Genomic DNA, 23897 nt, shown 5'->3' on the forward strand with positions numbered 1-23897 from the left:
GCCCCGCCATCCATCCATCTTGGGTAGGAGTAGATGCCCCTCCATCCATCCATCCTGGGTAGGTGTAGATGCCCCTCCATCCATCCTGGGTAGGTGTATATGGTCCTCCATCCATCCATTCTGGGTAGGTGTATATGCCCCTCCATTCATCCATTCTGGGTAGGTGTATATGCCCCTCCATCCATCCATCCATTCTGGGTAGGCGTAGATGCCCCTCCATCCATCCATTCTGGGTAGGTGTATATGCCCCTCCATTCATCCATTCTGGGTAGGTGTATATGCCCCTCCATCCATTCTGGGAAGGCGTAGATGCCCCTCCATCCATCCATTCTGGGTAGGTGTAGATGCCCCTCCATCCATCAATCCATCCTGGGTAGGGGTATATGCCCTCCATCCATCCATTCTGGGTAGGCGTAGATGCCCCTCCATCCATCCATTCTGGGTAGGCGTAGATGCCCCTCCATCCATTCATCCCGGGTAAGGTGTAGATGCCCCTCCATCCATCCATCCTGGGTAGGTGTAGATGCCCCTCCATCCATCTATACATCCTGGGTAGGTGTAGCTGCCCCTCCATCCATCCACTCATCCTGGGTAGGTGTAGATACCCAGGATGAATGGATGGATGGAGGGGCAAGTGTAGATGCCCCTCCATCCATCCATCCTGGGTAGGGGTAGATGCCCCTCCATCCATCCATCCTGGGTAGGTGTATATGCCCCTCCATCCATCCATTCTGGGTAGGTGTATATGCCCCTCCATCCATCCATCCTGGGTAGGCGTAGATACCTTTCCATCCATCCATCCTGGGTAGGTGTATATGCACCTCCATCCATCCATGCATCCATCCAATCTGGGTAGGTGTATATGCCCCTTCATCCATCCATTCTGGGTTTGCGTAGATGCACCTCCATCCATCCTGGGTAGTCTATTCTGGTAGGTGTATATGCCCCTCCATCCATCCATCCATCCTGGGTAGGAGTATTTGCACCTCCATCCATCCTGGGTAGGTGTATATGCCCCTCCATCCATCCTGGGTAGGTGTATATGACCCTTCATCCATCCATCCATTCTGGGTAGGCGTAGATGCCCCTCCATCCATCCATCCATCCTGCGCAGTCTATTCTGGTAGGTGTATATGCCCCTCTATCCATCCATCCTGGGTAGGTGTATATGCCCCTCCATCCATCCACTCTCGGTAGGTGTAGATGCCCCTCCATTCGTCCATTCTCGGTAGGTGTAGATGCCCCTCCATCCATCCATTCTGGGTAGGTGTATATGCCCCTCCATTCATCCTGGGTAGGAGTATTTGCCCCTCCATCCATAGTGGGTAGGTGTATATGCCCCTCCATCCATCCATCCTGGGTAGGTGAATATGCCCTTCCATCCATCCTGGGTAGGTGTATCGGCCTCTCCATCCATCCTGGGTAGGTGTATATGCCCCTCCATCCATCCTGAGTAGGTGTATTTCCCCCTCCATCCATCCATCCTGGTGGGTATGTGCCCCTCTCCATCCATCCATCCTGGTGGGTATGTGCCCCCCCCCTCCATCCATCCTGGTGGGTATGTGCCCCCCCCCTCCATCCATCCTGGTGGGTATGTGCCCCCCCCCTCCATCCATCCTGGTGGGTATGTGCCCCCCCCTCCATCCATCCTGGTGGGTATATGCCCCCCCCCTCCATCCATCCTGGTGGGTATATGCCCCCCCCCTCCATCCATCCTGGTGGGTATATGCCCCCCCCCTCCATCCATCCTGGTGGGTATATGCCCCCCCCCTCCATCCATCCTGGTGGGTATATGCCCCCCCCCCTCCATCCATCCTGGTGGGTATATGCCCCCCCCCTCCATCCATCCTGGTGGGTATATGCCCCCCCCTCCATCCATCCTGGTGGGTATATGCCCCCCCCTCCATCCATCCTGGTGGGTATATGCCCCCCCCTCCATCCATCCTGGTGGGTATATGCCCCCCCCTCCATCCATCCTGGTGGGTATATGCCCCCCCCCCTCCATCCATCCTGGTGGGTATATGCCCCCCCCCTCCATCCATCCTGGTGGGTATATGCCCCCATATATTCAATGCGAAGGGAAAAAAAACAAAACAAACGCTTCTACTCACCTTCCACGTTCCCACGCAGCGCTGTGTCTGTGTTGCCTGAAGATGTCGGCGGTGATAACAGCTGAGAGGCTGAGATCACCGCACGGCGCCGCTGCAGATACTCACTCGGGACGTCCACTCCTAGGCATTTCCTCCCCGGCAGCTCCTGTCATGGCATGCTCTGACTGAGCAGTGCGTGCGACGACAGGGGGAATGTACAGCTTACACTGCAGGCTCCACAAAGATGGCTGCAATCTCCTCCCACGGCTGCGACCTGAACAGCCAAGGGGGCGTGCCCAGGTCACAGCTAGAGGCAGGAGGAGCGGCCTGTAATGTTAGAGAAAGGGTCGGTGACAGACTACTGTCTCTTATGGCCAGGGCTGCCGTAAATGAGGTGTGTAAGAGCGCTTCTTACACACCCCCCAAATAAAAATGGCAGCCCCTAGTGGCCAATGTAAAAATAAATAAAAAACTAATAAAGTGGTACATTTAATTTTGTATTAAAAATAATTGATTACATAATTATTAATACAAAACATAAAATCGTGGCCCCTTCCCTGTAAGAATAGCACATGGCTCTTTTCACGTCTGGTTATTCTTCTAGCAGGTAGAATATGCTCCGTTATAGACCGTGGACAGGTTTACAGCTCTATTTATTGTGGACGATTGATCTGCAAATCAGAACTGAGACCGGTCCGATTTTCATCCGATTTGTAGATAAAGATCATCTATTGAAGTCAACGAGTCTGTCAGAAAAATGGCCAGAACCAACCATGTTGCCTGTACTGCTTGTTTTCCAGTGTCTATAGGCCGGGCAAGCGAGGCGAGGAAACCTTTAGCTTTTTACTTTACATATAAAAAAATATGCCCCACTGAGGAGAAAAACTGACACTGACCAAAATCAGATGAAAATTAGAAAAAAAACACTGATTAAAACCTGACATGTGAACGGGGCCTTAATCAGATGTCAGCAGGGTTGGACTGGGGTGTCTGGGGCCCACAGGGGACGCTGACTCTAGGGGCCACCTCCAGCAATATGCAGATCGCTCTTCTCTGCTCTCCCTGTTATAGTGGAGCAGTGACCGGCGGCTCCTCACATCTACTCTGCACAGACTACAACAGGGATGGACAATTTCTGTAGTTTGCATGAAAGGGCTTCTTTGGTTAAAACAAGTCATCACAGATTCATGGGCTACACAGGATAGGTGATCACTTATTGATTGGAAGAATGGGGAAGTTTTATCCCTGACAGGACACTTATCCCCATTTAAAATGCAGCGACAGGTGGGACGTCTGACCACAGCCTCATTCTTTCTCTTGGGGGCTTCCAAAAAAGAGCAGCGCTCACAGCCCCTGAGGGAATGAATGGATCAGTGGTCGAGTCGCACATGAGCTCCAGTGTAATGGGGAGAAAAGCTCCACAGTCTGCCGATCGCTGCAGGTCCCAGTAGTCAGACCCCCACCAATCAATAAGTTATCACTTATCCTGTGGAGAGGGGATTACTTGTTCTCCCCGGAGAACCCCTGTGAGTGCATCTCTGACGCTCTGCTCCAAGTATTTCATCTCTAAGGCCACAGCCCCACTATCAGTATTCAGTCAGGATTTTTTCTCAGGAGTGGGAGCCAAAACCAGGTGAGGAACAATCAGAGAAAAGGTAGAATAGAAACAAGTCACCAATTCTGTATTTATCACCCACTCCTGCTTTTGGCTCTCACTACTGAGAAAAAATACTGACCAAATACTGATAGTGAAGCCGTGGCCTCATGGAAAAAAATCTTTTCCTAGTTAATCTCAGCGAGAACAAATGACCGCCATACACAACATAATCCACTATAACAACACCAATAATATCACATACAAAAGGGACAAATATCACCACACCATGACCAGACCACATATTACCACCACATAGTGACCAAATAATACAATACTGATCAGGAATACAAACCACAATACTAACAACACTGTCACTATACATATGAGCTCTGTATATAGTGTCAGTGTACATGTAATACAGTGATCACCGGTGACATTATACACAGGAGCTCTGTATGTAGTGTACAGGTAATACAGTTATCACGAGTGACATTATACACAGGAGCTCTGTATATAGTGTATAGGTAATACACTGGTCACCAGTGACATACACAGGAGCTCTGTATATACTATATAGTGTAAGTGTACAGTAATACACTGACTCACCAGTGATGTCTCTAGGTGAAGTTCTTCATCTTCGCTTTTCCTCATCTGGCACAGTCCACCATCACTTCTTCCAGCCAGGAATCATCTCTGCAGAAAATAACACACAGTTATCAATAACTGATCTCTTTTAGAGCACATTCCCACTTTTCCCCAGGCTTCTACACTACACCAGTTGAAGAAATAAAGCGACATAGTGGCGCCCTGCACAGTAACAGGACCCCCCTTTTGTCCCCTCTTACGGAAAACAGTTTCCTAAAAATAAAATTATATTACAGAAGTAATGTCCCTAATTGGACTCTAAAGTAATAATGTTCCCCACTCGCCATCATAAACTAATAAAGTTCCTCAATCTGGCCCCTAAACAGTAATAAAGTCCCTTGTCCAGCGTGGCCCCCCATCTATCCATCCTGACCCCCCCCCCCATATATCCATTCTGGTCTCCATGTGTCCAGCCTGCCCCTCCCATATATCCATCCGGGCCTCCATGTGTCCAGCCTGCCCCCTTTCATATATCCATCCTGTCCCACTCATATATGCATCCCACCCCACCCCATATATCTATCCAGGACCCCATGTGTCCAGCTTGCCGCCCTTCACCTCCATGTGTCCATCCACGTCCCCATGTGTCCAGCTTGCTGCCCTTCACCTATATGTGTCCATCCAGGTCCCAATGTGTCCAGTTTGCCCCCCTTCACCTCCATGTGTCCATCCAGGTCCCCAACTTGGCCCCCTTCACCACCATGTGTCCCCTTATGCGTCCATCCAGCCCTCCCCCCCCTTCAGCCCCGTGCCTCCATCCATATGTCTCCCCATGCGTCCAACCAGCCCCCCCCTTTCTGCCCCATGCCTCCATCCATATGTCTCCCAATGGGTCCAGCCAGCCCCCCCTTCAGCCCCATGTCCCCATCCATGTCTCCATGGGTCCAGCCAGCCCCCCTTCAGCCCCGTGCCTCCATCCATATGTCCCCCATGCGTCCAGCCAGCCCCCCCTTCAGCCCCATGTCCCCATGGGTCCATCCAGCCCCCCCCTTCAGCCCCATGTCCCCATCCATGTCCCCATGGGTCCAGCCAGCCCCCCCTTCAGCCCCATGTCCCCATCCATGTCCCCATGGGTCCAGCCAGCCAGCCCCATGTCCCCATGGGTCCAGCCAGCCCCCCCCCTTCAGCCCCATGTCCCCATGGGTCTAGCCAGCCCCCCCTTCAGCCCCATGTCCCCATCCATGTTCCCATGGGCCCAGCAAGCCCCCTCCCCTTCAGCCCCATGTCCCCATGGGTCCAGCCAGCCCCCCCTTCAGCCCCATGTCCCCATCCATGTCCTCATGGGTCCATCCAGCCACCCCTTCAGACCCATGTCCCCATGGGTCCAACCAGCCCCCCCTTCAGCCCCATGTCCCCATCCATGTCCCCATGTGACCAGCCTGCGAACCCTCCATATATGGATGATGACCAATGCTGGGAACACTCACCCAGAAAAACGTGGATATTGCACTTGACTTGAAGTTGAAGCAGGGAGAGCTGTAGCCAGACCTGCAGCCTTGTTTCCAGGGTTATGGTGAGAGAGCAGAGTGCTGGTCACCGCATACTCAGCCCAGGAGCCGGCTTAAAAGGCAAGAGAGCAGGAGAGAAGAGGGCGGTGCGCGGTGCTGGTGCGGTGTTCCATACCCGGACGGGAGCCGGTGTTACAAGGCCAATTCCAAGGGAGCAGGAGCCGGGACTGGAGAGCAGAGCGCGGCGTCGGCGTATCAAAAGCCGGCAGGGGAGCAGGGAGAGGAGAGCGCGACGTCAGCGTGTCACCTGACAACACACCACTGCCAGCCACCAGCGGCAAAGCAGAGCGCGGTGCGTGTCACCGCCCACCAAGAACACGTCCTCAGTCATGTGACTATGCGCGTCACCCGCTGTCACCACTGAATAGAATGAGCGCCGCACGCGACGCTACAATTCCTTCGGCTGCGCTTTTAAAGGGCCCTCACTTTTTAAGAGCCCCCGCTACCAATTCTCTCACTATCTCATCGGGGCCCACCGGGAATTTTTCCAGCTATCACACCAGGCCAGTCCTACCCTGCGCGCTGGCATCGGGGCCCCCTCCTCAAATACTTACCTCTCCCGTTCCCAGCAACTCCTGTGTCTTCAGCGTCTTCGGAGTCTGTCGTCACTACCGTGCGCCCTCTGTCTTATCTAGCAATCCATAAGTATAATGCAAACTATGGGGCCATTATACAGCATGGAGCAATCTATGGGGCCATTATACAGTATGGAGGAATCTATGGGGCCATTACAGCATGGTGCAATCTATAGGGCCATTCTACAGCATGGAGCAATCTATGGAGCCATTCTACAGCATGGAGCAATCTATGGGGCCATTCTACAGCATGGAGCAATCTATGGGGCCATTCTACAGCATGGAGCAATCTATGGGGCCATTCTACAGCATGGAGCAATCTATGGGGCCATTCTACAGCATGGAGCAATCTATGGGGCCATTCTACAGCATGGAGCAATCTATGGGGCCATTCTACAGCATGGAGCAATCTATGGGGCCATTCTACAGCATGGAGCAATCTATGGGGCCATTCTACAGCATGGAGCAATCTATGGGGCCATTCTACAGCATGGAGCAATCTATGGGGCCATTCTACAGCATGGAGCAATCTATGGGGCCATTCTACAGCATGGAGCAATCTATGGGGCCATTCTACAGCATGGAGCAATCTATGGGGCCATTCTACAGCATGGAGCAATCTATGGGGCCATTCTACAGCATGGAGCAATCTATGGGGCCATTCTACAGCATGGAGCAATCTATGGGGCCATTACAGCATGGAGCAATCTATGGGGCCATTACAGCATGGAGCAATCTATGGGGCCATTACAGCATGGAGCAATCTATGGGGCCATTACAGCATGGAGCAATCTATGGGGCCATTACAGCATGGAGCAATCTATGGGGCCAATACAGCATGGAGCAATCTATGGGGCCATTACAGCATGGAGCAATCTATGGGGCCATTACAGCAGGGAGCAATCTATGGGGCCATTCTACTTATGGAGCAATCTATGGGGCCATTCTACAGCATGGAGCAATCTATGGGGCCATTACAGCAGGGAGCAATCTATGGGGCCATTCTACAGCATGGAGCAATCTATGGGGCCATTACAGCATGGAGCAATCTATGGGGCCATTACAGCATGGAGCAATCTATGGGGCCATTACAGCATGGAGCAATCTATGGGGCCATTACAGCATGGAGCAATCTATGGGGCCATTACAGCATGGAGCAATCTATGGGGCCATTACAGCATGGAGCAATCTATGGGGCCATTACAGCATGGAGCAATCTATGGGGCCATTACAGCATGGAGCAATCTATGGGGCCATTACAGCATGGAGCAATCTATGGGGCCATTACAGCAGGGAGCAATCTATGGGGCCATTCTACTTATGGAGCAATCTATGGGGCCATTACAGCATGGAGCAATCTATGGGGCCATTATACAGCATGGAGCAATCTATGGGGCCATTACAGCATGGAGCAATCTATGGGGCCATTACAGCATGGAGCAATCTATGGGGCCATTACAGCATGGAGCAATCTATGGGGCCATTACAGCATGGAGCAATCTATGGGGCCATTACAGCAGGGAGCAATCTATGGGGCCATTCTACTTATGGAGCAATCTATGGGGCCATTACAGCATGGAGCAATCTATGGGGCCATTATACAGCATGGAGCAATCTATGGGGCCATTATAAAGCATGGAGCAATCTATGGGGCCATTATAAAGCATGGAGCAATCTATGGGGCCATTATACAGCACGGAGCAATCTATGGGGCCATTATACAGCACGGAGCAATCTATGGGGCCATTACAGCATGGAGCAATCTATGGGGCCATTACAGCATGGAGCAATCTATGGGGCCATTACAGCATGGAGCAATCTATGGGGCCATTACAGCATGGTGCAATCTATGGGGCCATTACAGCATGGTGCAATCTATGGGGCCTGTACAGCATGGTGCAATCTATGGGGCCATTCTACTTATGGAGCAATCTATGGGGCCATTACAGCATGGAGCAATCTATGGGGCCATTATACAGCATGGAGCAATCTATGGGGCCATTATACAGCATGGAGCAATCTATAGGGTCATTACAGCATGGAGCAATCTATAGGGCCATTATACTTATGAAGCAATCTATAGGGTCATTATACTTATGGAGCAATCTATAGGGTCATTATACTTATGGAGCAATCTATAGGGCCATTACAGCATGGAGCAATCTATGGAGCAATCTATAGGGCCATTATACAGCATGGAGCAATCTATGGAGCCATTATACAGTATGGAGCAATCTATGGGGCCATTAAGGAGCATGGAGCAGTCTATAGGGCCATTACGCAGCATGGAGCAGTCTATAGGGCCATTACGCAGCATGGAGCAATCTATAGGGCCATTACAGCATGGAGCAATTTATGGGGCCATTACAGCATGGAGCAATCTATGGGGCCTCTACAGCATGGAGCAATCTATGGGGCCATTCTACTTATGTAGCAATCTATGGGGCCATTAAAGCATGGAACAATCTATGGGGCCATTATACAGCATGGAACAATCTATGGGGCCATTATACAGCATGAAGCAATCTATAGGGCCATTATACTTATGGAGCAATTTATAGGGCCATTATACTTATGGAGCAATCTATAGGGCCATTATACTTATGGAGCAATCTATGGGGCCATTATACAGCATGGAGCAATCTATGGAGCCATTATGCAGCATGGAGCAATCTATCGGGCCATTATACAGCATGGAGCAATCTATGGAGCCATTATACAGTATGGAGCAATCTATGGAGCCATTATACAGTATGGAGCAATCTATGGGGCCATTATACAGCATGGAGCAGTCTATAGGGCCATTACGCAGCATGGAGCAGTCTATAGGGCCATTACGCAGCATGGAGCAGTCTATAGGGCCATTACACAGCATGGAGCAATCTATAGGGCCATTACAGCATGGAGCAATCTATGGGGCCATTACAGCATGGAGCAATCTATGGGGCCATTCTACTTATGTAGCAATCTATGGGGCCATTACAGCATGGAACAATCTATGGGGCCATTATACAGCATGGAACAATCAATGGGGCCATTATACAGCATGGAGCAATCTATAGGGCCATTATACTTATGGAGCAATTTATAGGGCCATTATACTTATGGAGCAATCTATAGGGCCATTATACTTATGGAGCAATCTATAGGGCCATTATACTTATGGAGCAATCTATGGGGCCATTATACAGTATGGAGCAATCTATGGGGCCATTATACAGTATGGAGCAATCTATGGGGCCATTATACAGTATGGAGCAATCTATAGGGCCATTATACAGCATGGAGCAATCTATGGAGCCATTATGCAGCATGGAGCAATCTATGGGGCCATTAAGCAGCATGGAGCAATCCATAGGGCCATTAAAGCATGGAGCAATCTATGGGGCCATTACAGCATGGAGCAATCTATGGGGCCATTACAGCATGGAGCAATCTATGGGGCCATTACAGCATGGAGCAATCTATGGGGCCATTATACTTATGGAGCACTCTGTGGGGCCATTATACAGCATGGAGCAATCTATGGGGCCATTATACAGCATGGAGCAATCTATGGGGCCATTATGCAGCATGGAGCAATCTATGGGGCCATTATGCAGCATGGAGCAATCTATGGGGCCATTATGCAGCATGGAGCAATCTATGGGGCCATTATACTTATGGAGCAATCTATAGGGCCATTACAGCATGGAGCAATCTATGGGGCCATTATACTTATGGAGCAATCTATAGGGCCATTACACTTATGGAGCAATCTATAGGGCCATTATACTTATGGAGCAATCTATGGGGCCATTATACTTATGGAGCAATCCTTGGAACCATTATGCAGTATGGAGCAATCTATGGGGCCATTATGCAGCATGGAGCAATCTTTAGGGCCATTACAGCAAGGAGCAATCTATGGGGCCATTATACTTATGGAGCAATCTATGGGGCGATTATACAGCATGGAACAATCGATGGGGCCATTATACAGCATGGAGCAATCTATGGGGCCATTATACTTATGGAGCAATCTATAGGGCCATTACAGCATGTAGAAATCTATGGGGCCATTATACTTATGGAGCAATCTATAGGGCCATTAGATCATGGAGCAATCTATGAGGCCATTATACTTATGGAGCAATCTATAGGGCCATTACAGCATGGAGCAATCTATGGGGCCATTATACAGCATGGAGCAATCTATGGGGCCATTATACAACATGGAGCAATCTATGGGGCCATTACAGAATGGAGCAATCTATGGGGCCATTACAGCATGGAGCAATCTATGGGGCCATTACAGCATGGAGCAATCTATTGGGCCATTACAGCATGGAGCAATCTATAGGGCCATTACAGCATGGAGCAATCTATAGGGCCATTACAGCATGGAGCAATCTATAGGGCCATTATACTTATGGAGCAATGTATGGGGCCATTATACTTATGGAGCAATGTATAGGGCCATTATACTTATGGAGCAATCTATGGGGCCATTATACAGTAGGGAGCAATCTATGGGACCATTATACAGCATGGGGCAATCAATGGGGCCATTATACAGCATGGAGCAATCTATGGGACCTTTATACTTATGGAGCAATCTATAGGGCCATTACAGCATGGAGCAATCTATGGGGCCATTATACAGCATGGAGCAATCTATGGGTCCATTATACAGCATGGAGCAATCTATGGGGCCATTATCCTTATGGAGCAATCTATAGGGCCATTACAGCATGCAGCAATCTATGGGGCCATTATACAGCATGGAGCAATCTATGGGGCCATTATACAGCATGGAGCAATCTATGGGGCCATTATACAGCATGGAGCAATCTATGGGGCCATTATACTTATGGAGCAATCTATAGGACCATTACAGCATGGAGCCAATCTATGGGGCCATTATACTTATGGAACAATCTATAGGGACATTATACAGTATGGAGCAATCTATGGGGCCATTATGGAGCATGGACCAATCTATAGGGCCATTATACTTATGGAGCAATCTATGGGGCCATTACAGCATGGAGCAATCTATGGGGCCATTATACAGCATGGAGCAATCTATGGGGCCATTATACTTATGGAGCAATCTATAGGGCCATTATACTTATGGAGCAATCTATGGGGCCATTATACAGCATGGAGCAATCTATGGGGCCATTATACTTATGGAGCAATCTATGGGGCCATTATACAGCATGGAGCAATCTATGGGGCCATTATACTTATGGAGCAATCTATGGGGCCATTACAGCATAGAGCAATCTATGGGGCCATTATACAGCATGGAGCAATCTATGGGGCCATTATACAGCATGGAGCAATCTATAGGGTCATAACAGCATGGAGCAATCTATGGGGCCATTATACAGCATGGAGCAATCTATGGGTCCATTATACAGCATGGAGCAATCTATGGGGCCATTATCCTTATGGAGCAATCTATAGGGCCATTACAGCATGCAGCAATCTATGGGGCCATTATACAGTATGGAGCAATCTATGGGGCCATTATACAGCATGGAGCAATCTATGGGGCCATTATACAGCATGGAGCAATCTATGGGGCCATTACAGCATGGATCAATCTATGGGGCCATTACAGCATGGATCAATCTATGGGGCCATTACAGCATGGATCAATCTATGGGGCCATTATACTTATGGAGCAATCTATAGGGCCATTATACTTATGGAGCAATCTATAGGGTCATTATACTTATGGAGCAATCTATGGGGCCATTATACAGTATGGAACAATCTATGGGGCCATTATACAGCAGGGGTCAATCTATGGGGCCATTATACAGCATGGGGCAATCTATGGGGCCATTATACAGCATGGAACAATCTATGGGGCCATTATACTTATGGAGCAATCTATAGGGCCATTACATCATGGAGCAATCTATAGGGCCATTATACTTATGGAGCAATCTATAGGGCCATTACAGCATGGAGCAATCTATGGGGCCATTACAGCATGGAGCAATCTATGGGGCCATTATACAGCATGGAGCAATCTATGGGGCCATTATACAGCATGGGGCAATCTATGGGGCCATTATACAGCATGGAGCAATCTATGGAGCCATTATGCAGCATGGAGCAATCTATAGGGCCATTACAGCATGGAGCAATCTATGGGGCCATTATACTTATGGAGCAATCTATGGGACCATTATACTTATGGAGCAATCTATGGGGCCATTATATAGCATGGAGCAATCTATGGGGCCATTATATAGCATGGAGCAATCTATAGGGCCATTACAGCATGGAGCAATTTATGGGGCCATTATACAGCATGGAGCAATCTATAGGGCCATTACAGCATGGAGCAATTTATGGGGCCATTACCGCGTGCAGGAATCTATAGGGCCATTATACTTATGGAGCAATCTATGGGGCCATTATACAGTAGGGAGCAATCTATGGTGCCATTATACAGTAGGGAGCAATCTATGGGGCCAATATACAGCATGGAGCAATCTATGGGGCCATTATACTTATGGAGCAATCTATAGGGCCATTACAGCATGCAGCAATCTATGGGGCCATTATACAGCATGGAGCAATCTGTGGAGCCATTATACTTATGGAGCAATCTATGGGGCCATTATGGAGCAATCTATAGGGCCATTACAGCTTGGAGCAATCTATGGGGCCATTATACTTATGGAGCAATCTATGGGGCCATTATGGAGCAATCTATAGGGCCATTACAGCATGGAGCAATCTATGGGGCCATTATACTTATGGCGCAATCTTCATCCATCCTGGGTAGGTGTATATGCCCCTCCATCCAACCTGGGTAGGTGTAGATGCCCCCTCCATTCATCCATCCTGGTTAGGTGTAGATGCCCCTCCATCCATCCTGGGTAGTCTATTCTGGTAGGTGTATATGCCCCTCCATCCAACCTGGTTAGGTGTAGATGCCCCCTCCATCCATCCATCCTGGTTAAGTGTAGATGCCCCTCCATCCATCCATCCTGGGTAGGTGTATATGCCCCTCCATCCATCCTGGGTAGGTGTAAATGCCCCTCCATCCATCCATGCTGGGTAGGTTTATATGCCCCTGACTAGCCCAGGGGAATGGGTATGACTCGGTACCCGGGCCTTTAGGGATGTCGCGGTGGTCGGCTCCCGGGCCCGTACCCTGGGGTCGCTCCTTTAAAAGGGTTGGTGATTTGTGAAGTTTATAAAAGAGTTTGTGTCGCCACCTGTGGTTTCTGGTGAGGATCACCAGCGCTGCGCAGTCCACTGAGGCCGGTGATAAGGCAGCTCGATGGTATAGCTTCCCACAGGTGGAGCTAGGCCTCAGGGCAGCGTATGGACGGGGAAAGCAGGACGGAGAGACCCAGCCGGGTCAGAGCAAGAACAGGGACAGACACGATTGTCACTTCAGTACCTTTTACTGATGGAAATTCAGGCACGTCCCAGAGCACTGTAGGGTGAAGGGTGCACGTCAGGATCCTCCCCAATGAGCGGGTTTTGGGCCTCCTGTTTCTTGCCTCTGCGTAGTAAGTTTCTGACCTTCCTGGAGCAAGGCCTAACTTTGTCTCTGTCCTGCGCTGGCTGACCTTGTGGTAGGGCCTTTTCTTGGATTACACGCTCCCGACTTAAGGGGCCTATGTGTCTCCTGGCTCTATTACGTATCAGCACTTTTGCGATACTGGGACTTGTAGTTCTCCAGGGATTCTGGTTATATCTTACTGGGTGGTGGAGATCCCGGTAAGCTTCGGACCCGATGTCCGGTAACTGCTTCTTCGGGGTGAGCTAGTTAAGCTCCTCTGCACCCTATGTATTAACTCTCCACTCGCCTTCGGCCTACTCGGGCCCTCACTAGGCTATACACACTAACGGCAGCTTGCCGCGCTTCACCGATCTTATGGCGCCGGCACACCTAAAGCTCACCTCTCTGAGCTACAACTGAGTCTAGAACGTGCTCCACTGCAGAATGACCTCTCTCAGGCTTTTGCACTGCAGGAACTCTCTCAACAGGTTTGCTTTCTGTCGACTCCAGTCTAGACTAACTGCTGCCTGGCTCCACCTTCCCTTATATATCTATCCCTAACGGGCTCCCTCTGATGGTCTGAGGTGGAAGGTGGAGATGTGTGAATGGTTATGGGGGCCTCTTGTGGAGGAATCCATCAATACACCCTGCTAGGATCTGTGATACCAAGCGCAGCTAGGCGTCACACATCCCCATCCATCCTGGTTAGATGTATATGCCCCTCCATCCATCCATTCTGGGTAAATGCATATGCCCCTTCATCCATCCATCCATCCATCCTGGTTAGGTGTAAATGCCCCTCCATCCATCCCGGTCAGTATATGCCCCCCTCCATCCATCCATCCTGGTGGATATATCCTCCCCTTCATACTGGTGGGTATATGCCCCCCCTCCATCCATCCTGGTGGGTATATGCCCCCCCCTCCATCCATCCTGGTGGGTATATGCCCCCCCCTCCATCCATCCTGGTGGGTATATGCCCCCCCCTCCATCCATCCTGGTGGGTATATGCCCCCCCCTCCATCCATCCTGGTGGGTATATGCCCCCCCCCTCCATCCATCCTGGTGGGTATATGCCCCCCCCCTCCATCCATCCTGGTGGGTATATGCCCCCCCCCTCCATCCATCCTGGTGGGTATATGCCCCCCCTCCATCCATCCTGGTGGGTATATGCCTCCTCCTCCATCCTGGTGGGTATATGCCCCCATATATTCAATGCGAAGGGAAAAAAACCAAAACAAACGCTTCTACTCACCTTCCACGTTCCCACGCAGCGCTGTGTCTGTGTTGCCTGAAGATGTCGGCGGTGATAACAGCTGAGAGGCTGAGATCACCGCACGGCGCCGCTGCAGATACTCACTCGGGACGTCCACTCCTAGGCATTTCCTCCCCGGCAGTTCCTGTCATGGCATGCTCTGACTGAGCAGTGCGTGCGACGACAGGGGGAATGTACAGCTTACACTGCAGGCTCCACAAAGATGGCTGCAATCTCCTCCCACGGCTGCGACCTGAACAGCCAAGGGAGCGTGCCCAGGTCACAGCTAGAGGCAGGAGGAGCGGCCTCTAATGTTAGAGAAAGGGTCGGTGACAGACTACTGTCTCTTATGGCCAGGGCTGCCGTAAATGAGGTGTGTAAGAGCGCTTCTTACACACCCCCCAAATAAAAATGGCAGCCCCTAGTGGCCAATGTAAAAATAAATAAAAAACTAATAAAGTGGTACATTTAATTTTGTATTAAAAATAATTGATTACATAATTATTAATACAAAACATAAAATCGTGGCCCCTTCCCTGTAAGAATAGCACATGGCTCTTTTCACGTCTGGTTATTCTTCTAGCAGGTAGAATATGCTCCGTTATAGACCGTGGACAGGTTTACAGCTCTATTTATTGTGGACGATTGATCTGCAAATCAGAACTGAGACCGGTCCGATTTTCATCCGATTTGTAGATAAAGATCATCTATTGAAGTCAACGAGTCTGTCAGAAAAATGCCCAGAACCAACCATGTTGCCTGTACTGCTTGTTTTCCAGTGTCTATAGGCCGGGCAAGCGAGGCGAGGAAACCTTTAGCTTTTTACTTTACATATAAAAAAATATGCCCCACTGAGGAGAAAAACTGACACTGACCAAAATCAGATGAAAATTAGAAAAAAAACACTGATTAAAACCTGACATGTGAACGGGGCCTTAATCAAATGTCAGCAGGGTCGGACTGGGGTGTCTGTGGCCCACAGGGGACACTGACTCTAGGGGCCACCTCCAGCAATATGCAGATCGCTCTTCTCTGCTCTCCCTGTTATAGTGGAGCAGTGACCGGCGGCTCCTCACATCTACTCTGCACAGACTACAACAGGGATGGACAATTTCTGTAGTTTGCATGAAAGGGTTTCTTTGGTTAAAACAAGTCATCACAGATTCATGGGCTACACAGGATAGGTGATCACTTATTGATTGGAAGAATGGGGAAGTTTTATCCCTGACAGGACACTTATCCCCATTTTAAAATGCAGCGACAGGTGGGACGTCTGACCACAGCCTCATTCTTTCTCTTGGGGGCTTCCAAAAAAGAGCAGCGCTCACAGCCCCTGAGGGAATGAATGGATCAGTGGTCGAGTCGCACATGAGCTCCAGTGTAATGGGGAGAAAAGCTCCACAGTCTGCCGATCGCTGCAGGTCCCAGTAGTCAGACCCCCACCAATCAATAAGTTATCACTTATCCTGTGGAGAGGGGATTACTTGTTCTCCCCGGAGAACCCCTGTGAGTGCATCTCTGACGCTCTGCTCCAAGTATTTCATCTCTAAGGCCACAGCCCCACTATCAGTATTCAGTCAGGATTTTTTCTCAGGAGTGGGAGCCAAAACCAGGTGAGGAACAATCAGAGAAAAGGTAGAATAGAAACAAGTCACCAATTCTGTATTTATCACCCACTCCTGCTTTTGGCTCTCACTACTGAGAAAAAATACTGACCAAATACTGATAGTGAAGCCGTGGCCTCATGGAAAAAAATCTTTTCCTAGTTAATCTCAGCGAGAACAAATGACCGCCATACACAACATAATCCACTATAACAACACCAATAATATCACATACAAAAGGGACAAATATCACCACACCATGACCAGACCACATATTACCACCACATAGTGACCAAATAATACAATACTGATCAGGAATACAAACCACAATACTAACAACACTGTCACTATACATATGAGCTCTGTATATAGTGTCAGTGTGCAGGTAATACAGTGATCCCCAGTGACATTATACACAGGAGCTCTGTATATAGTGTCAGTGTACATGTAATACAGTGATCACCGGTGACATTATACACAGGAGCTCTGTATGTAGTGTACAGGTAATACAGTTATCACGAGTGACATTATACACAGGAGCTCTGTATATAGTGTATAGGTAATACACTGGTCACCAGTGACATACACAGGAGCTCTGTATATACTATATAGTGTAAGTGTACAGTAATACACTGACTCACCAGTGATGTCTCTAGGTGAAGTTCTTCATCTTCGCTTTTCCTCATCTGGCACAGTCCACCATCACTTCTTCCAGCCAGGAATCATCTCTGCAGAAAATAACACACAGTTATCAATAACTGATCTCTTTTAGAGCACATTCCCACTTTTCCCCAGGCTTCTACACTACACCAGTTGAAGAAATAAAGCGACATAGTGGCGCCCTGCACAGTAACAGGACCCCCCTTTTGTCCCCTCTTACGGAAAACAGTTTCCTAAAAATAAAATTATATTACAGAAGTAATGTCCCTAATTGGACTCTAAAGTAATAATGTTCCCCACTCGCCATCATAAACTAATAAAGTTCCTCAATCTGGCCCCTAAACAGTAATAAAGTCCCTTGTCCAGCGTGGCCCCCCATCTATCCATCCTGACCCCCCCCCCCCATATATCCATTCTGGTCTCCATGTGTCCAGCCTGCCCCTCCCATATATCCATCCGGGCCTCCATGTGTCCAGCCTGCCCCCCTTCAAATATCCATCCTGTCCCACTCATATATGCATCCCACCCCACCCCATATATCTATCCAGGACCCCATGTGTCCAGCTTGCCGCCCTTCACCTCCATGTGTCCATCCACGTCCCCATGTGTCCAGCTTGCTGCCCTTCACCTATACGTGTCCATCCAGGTCCCAATGTGTCCAGTTTGCCCCCCTTCACCTCCATGTGTCCATCCAGGTCCCCAACTTGGCCCCCTTCACCACCATGTGTCCCCTTATGCGTCCATCCAGCCCCCCCCCCCTTCAGCCCCGTGCCTCCATCCATATGTCTCCCCATGCGTCCAACCAGCCCCCCCCCTTTCAGCCCCATGCCTCCATCCATATGTCTCCCCATGGGTCCAGCCAGCCCCCCCTTCAGCCCCATGTCCCCATCCATGTCTCCATGGGTCCAGCCAGCCCCCCCCTTCAGCCCCGTGCCACCATCCATATGTCCCCCATGCGTCCAGCCAGCCCCCCCTTCAGCCCCATGTCCCCATCCATGTCCCCATGGGTCCAGCCAGCCAGCCCCATGTCCCCATGGGTCCAGCCAGCCCCCCCCCTTCAGCCCCATGTCCCCATGGGTCTAGCCAGCCCCCCCTTCAGCCCCATGTCCCCATCCATGTTCCCATGGGCCCAGCCAGCCCCCTCCCCTTCAGCCCCATGTCCCCATCCATGTCCCCATGGGTCCAGCCAGCCCCCCCTTCAGACCCATGTCCCCATCCATGTCTCCATGGGTCCAACCAGCCCCCCCTTCAGACCCATGTCCCCATCCATATGTCTCCCCATGGGTCTAGCCAGCCCCCCCTTCAGCCCCATGTCCCCATCCATGTCCCCATGTGACCAGCCTGCGACCCCTCCATATATGGATGATGACCAATGCTGGGAACACTCACCCAGAAAAACGTGGATATTGCACTTGACTTGAAGTTGAAGCAGGGAGAGCTGTAGCCAGACCTGCAGCCTTGTTTCCAGGGTTATGGTGAGAGAGCAGAGTGCTGGTCACCGCATACTCAGCCCAGGAGCCGGCTTAAAAGGCAAGAGAGCAGGAGAGAAGAGGGCGGTGCGCGGTGCTGGTGCGGTGTTCCATACCCGGACGGGAGCCGGCGTTACAAGGCCAATTCCAAGGGAGCAGGAGCCGGGACTGGAGAGCAGAGCGCGGCGTCGGCGTATCAAAAGCCGGCAGGGGAGCAGGGAGAGGAGAGCGCGACGTCAGCGTGTCACCTGACAACACACCACTGCCAGCCACCAGCGGCAAAGCAGAGCGCGGTGCGTGTCACCGCCCACCAAGAACACGTCCTCAGTCATGTGACTATGCGCGTCACCCGCTGTCACCACTGAATAGTATGAGCGCCGCACGCGACGCTACATTTCCTTCGGCTGCGCTTTTAAAGGGCCCGCACTTTTTAAGAGCCCCCGCTACCAATTCTCTCACTCTCTCATCGGGGCCCACCGGGAATTTTTCCAGCTATCACACCAGGCCAGTCCTATCCTGCGCGCTGGCATCGGGGCCCCCTCCTCAAATACTTACCTCTCCCGTTCCCAGCAACTCCTGTGTCTTCAGCGTCTTCGGAGTCTGTCGTCACTACCGTGCGCCCTCTGTCTTATCTAGCAATCCATAAGTATAATGCAAACTATGGGGCCATTATACAGTATGGAGCAATCTATGGGGCCATTATACAGCATGGAGCAATCTATGGGGCCATTATACAGTAGGGAGCAATCTATGGGGCCATTCTACTTATGAAGCAATCTATGGGGCCATTACAGCATGGAGCAATCTATGGGGCCATTATACAGCATGGAGCAATCTATAGGGCCATTATACAGTAGGGAGCAATCTATGGGGCCATTATACAGCATGGAGCAATCTATGGGGCCATTATACAGCATGGAGCAATCTATGGGGCCATTATACAGCATGGAGCAATCTATGGGGCCATTATACAGCATGGAGCAATCTATGGGGCCATTATACTTATGGAGCAATCTATAGGGCCATTACAGCATGGAGCAATATATGAGGCCATTATACACTATGGAGCAGTCTATGGGGCCATTATACAGTAGGGAGCAATCTATGGGGCCATTATACAGCATGGAGCAATTATGAGACCATTACAGCATGGAGAAATCTATGGGGCCATTATACAGCATGGAGCAATCTATGGGGCCATTATACAGCATGGAGCAATCTATGGGGCCATTATACAGCATGGAGCAATCTATAGGGCCATTACAGCATGGAGCAATCTATAGGGCCATTATACTTATGGAGCAATCTATGATGCCATTATACTGATGGAGCAATCTATGGGGCCATTATACTTATGGAGCAATCTATGGAGCCATTATGCAGTATGGAGCAATCTATGGAGCCATTATGCAGTATGGAGCAATCTATGGAGCCATTATGCAGTATGGAGCAATCTATGGGGCCATTATGCAGCATGGAGCAATTTATAGGGCCATTACAGCATGGAACAATCTATGGGGCCATTATACTTATGGAGCAATCTATGGGGCCATTATACAGCATGGAGCAATCTATGGGGCCATTATACAGTAGGGAGCAATCTATGGGGCCATTCTACAGTAGGGAGCAATCTATGGGGCCATTATACGGCATGGAGCAATCTATAGGGCCATTACGACATGGAGCAATGTATAGGGCCATTACAGCATGGAGCAATCTATGGGGCCATTATACAGCATGGAGCAATCTATGGGCCCATTATACTTATGGAGCAATCTATAGGGCCATTACAGCATGGAGCAATCTATGGGGCCATTATACTTATGGAGAAATCTATGGGGCCATTGCAGCATGGAGCAATCTATGGGGCCATTATACTTATGGAGCAATCTATGGGGCCATTACAGCATGGAGCAATCTATGGGGCCATTACCGCATGGAGCAATCTATGGGGCCATTACCGCATGGAGCAATCTATGGGGCCATTATACTTATGGAGCAATCTATGGGGCCATTATACTTATGGAGCAATCTATGGGGCCATTATACAGCATGGAGCAATCTATGGGGCCATTATACAGCATGGAGCAATCTATGGGGCCATTACAGGATGGAGCAATCTATGGGGCCATTATACTTATGGAGCAATCTATAGGGCCATTACAGCATGGAGCAATATATGAGGCCAATATACACTATGGAGCAGTCTATGGGGCCATTATACAGTAGGGAGCAATCTATGGGGCCATTATACAGCATGGAGCAATCTATGAGGCCATTACAGCATGGAGCAATCTATGGGGCCATTATACTTGTGGAGCAATCTATAGGGCCATTACAGCATGGAGCAATCTATGGGGCCATTATACAGCATGGAGCAATCTATGGGGCCATTATACAGCATGGCGCAATCTATAGGGCCATTACATCATGGAGCAATCTATGGGGCCATTATACTTATGGAGCAATCTATAGGGCCATTATACTTATGGAGCAATCTATGGGGCCATTATACTTATGGAGCAATCTATGGGGCCACTATACTTATGGAGCAATCTATAGGGCCATTATACTTATGGAGCAATCTATAGGGCCATTATACAGCATGGAGCAATCTATAGGGCCATTATACAGTAGGGAGCAATCTATGGGGCCATTATACAGCATGGAGCAATCTATGGGGCCATTATACAGCATGGAGCAATCTATGGGGCCATTATACAGCATGGAGCAATCTATGGGGCCATTATACAGCATGGAGCAATCTATGGGGCCATTATACTTATGGAGCAATCTATAGGGCCATTACAGCATGGAGCAATATATGAGGCCATTATACACTATGGAGCAGTCTATGGGGCCATTATACAGTAGGGAGCAATCTATGGGGCCATTATACAGCATGGAGCAATTATGAGACCATTACAGCATGGAGAAATCTATGGGGCCATTATACAGCATGGAGCAATCTATGGGGCCATTATACAGCATGGAGCAATCTATACTTATGGAGCAATCTATGGGGCCATTATACTGATGGAGCAATCTATGGGGCCATTATACTTACGGAGCAATCTATGGAGCCATTATGCAGTATGGAGCAATCTATGGGGCCATTATGCAGCATGGAGCAATTTATAGGGCCATTACAGCATGGAACAATCTATGGGGCCATTATACTTATGGAGCAATCTATGGGGCCATTATACAGCATGGAGCAATCTATGGGGCCATTATACAGTAGGGAGCAATCTATGGGGCCATTCTACAGTAGGGAGCAATCTATGGGGCCATTATACGGCATGGAGCAATCTATGGGCCCATTATACTTATGGAGCAATCTATAGGGCCATTACAGCATGGAGCAATCTATGGGGCCATTATACTTATGGAGAAATCTATGGGGCCATTGCAGCATGGAGCAATCTATGGGGCCATTATACTTATGGAGCAATCTATGGGGCCATTACAGCATGGAGCAATCTATGGGGCCATTACCGCATGGAGCAATCTATGGGGCCATTACCGCATGGAGCAATCTATGGGGCCATTACCGCATGGAGCAATCTATGGGGCCATTACCGCATGGAGCAATCTATGGGGCCATTACCGCATGGAGCAATCTATGGGGCCATTATACTTATGGAGCAATCTATGGGGCCATTATACAGCATGGAGCAATCTATGGGGCCATTATACAGCATGGAGCAATCTATGGGGCCATTACAGGATGGAGCAATCTATGGGGCCATTATACTTATGGAGCAATCTATAGGGCCATTACAGCATGGAGCAATATATGAGGCCAATATACACTATGGAGCAGTCTATGGGGCCATTATACAGTAGGGAGCAATCTATGGGGCCATTATACAGCATGGAGCAATCTATGAGGCCATTACAGCATGGAGCAATCTATGGGGCCATTATACTTGTGGAGCAATCTATAGGGCCATTACAGCATGGAGCAATCTATGGGGCCATTATACAGCATGGAGCAATCTATGGGGCCATTATACAGCATGGCGCAATCTATAGGGCCATTACATCATGGAGCAATCTATGGGGCCATTATACTTATGGAGCAATCTATAGGGCCATTATACTTATGGAGCAATCTATGGGGCCATTATACTTATGGAGCAATCTATGGGGCCACTATACTTATGGAGCAATCTATAGGGCCATTATACTTATGGAGCAATCTATAGGGCCATTATACAGTATGGAGCAATCTATGGAGCCATTATGCAGTATGGAGCAATCTATGGAGCCATTATACTTATGGAGCAATCTATAGGGACATTACAGCATGGCGCAATTTATAGGGCCATTACAGCATTGAACAATCTATGGGGCCATTATACTTATGGAGCAATCTATGGGGCCATTATACTTATGGAGCAATCTATGGGGCCATTATACAGCATGGAGCAATCTATGGGGCCATTATACAGCATGGAGCAATCTATGGGGCCATTATACAGCATGGAGCAATCTATGGGGCCATTATACAGTAGGGAGCAATCTATGGGGCCATTATACAGTAGGGAGCAATCTATGGGGCCATTAGACTAATGGAGCAATCTATAGGGCCATTACAGCATGGAGCAATCTATGGGGCCATTATACAGCATGGAGCAATCTATAGGGCCATTACAGCATGGAGCACTGTAAAGGGCCATTACAGCATGGAGCAATCTATGGGGCCATTATACGGCATGGAGCAATCTATAGGGCCATTACGACATGGAGCAATGTATAGGGCCATTACAGCATGGAGCAATCTATGGGGCCATTATACTTATGGAGCAATCTATGGTGCTATTACAGCATGGAGCAATCTATGATGCCATTATACAGCATGGAGCAATCTATGGGCCCATTCTACTTATGGAGCAATCTATAGGGCCATTACGACATGGAGCAATGTATAGGGCCATTACAGCATGGAGCAATCTATGGGGCCATT

The sequence above is a fragment of the Phyllobates terribilis genome, unplaced genomic scaffold, assembly GCF_046119375.1.
Source record: "Phyllobates terribilis strain yellow unplaced genomic scaffold, ASM4611937v1 Scaffold_134__1_contigs__length_4944459, whole genome shotgun sequence".
Lineage (NCBI taxonomy): Eukaryota > Metazoa > Chordata > Amphibia > Anura > Dendrobatidae > Phyllobates > Phyllobates terribilis.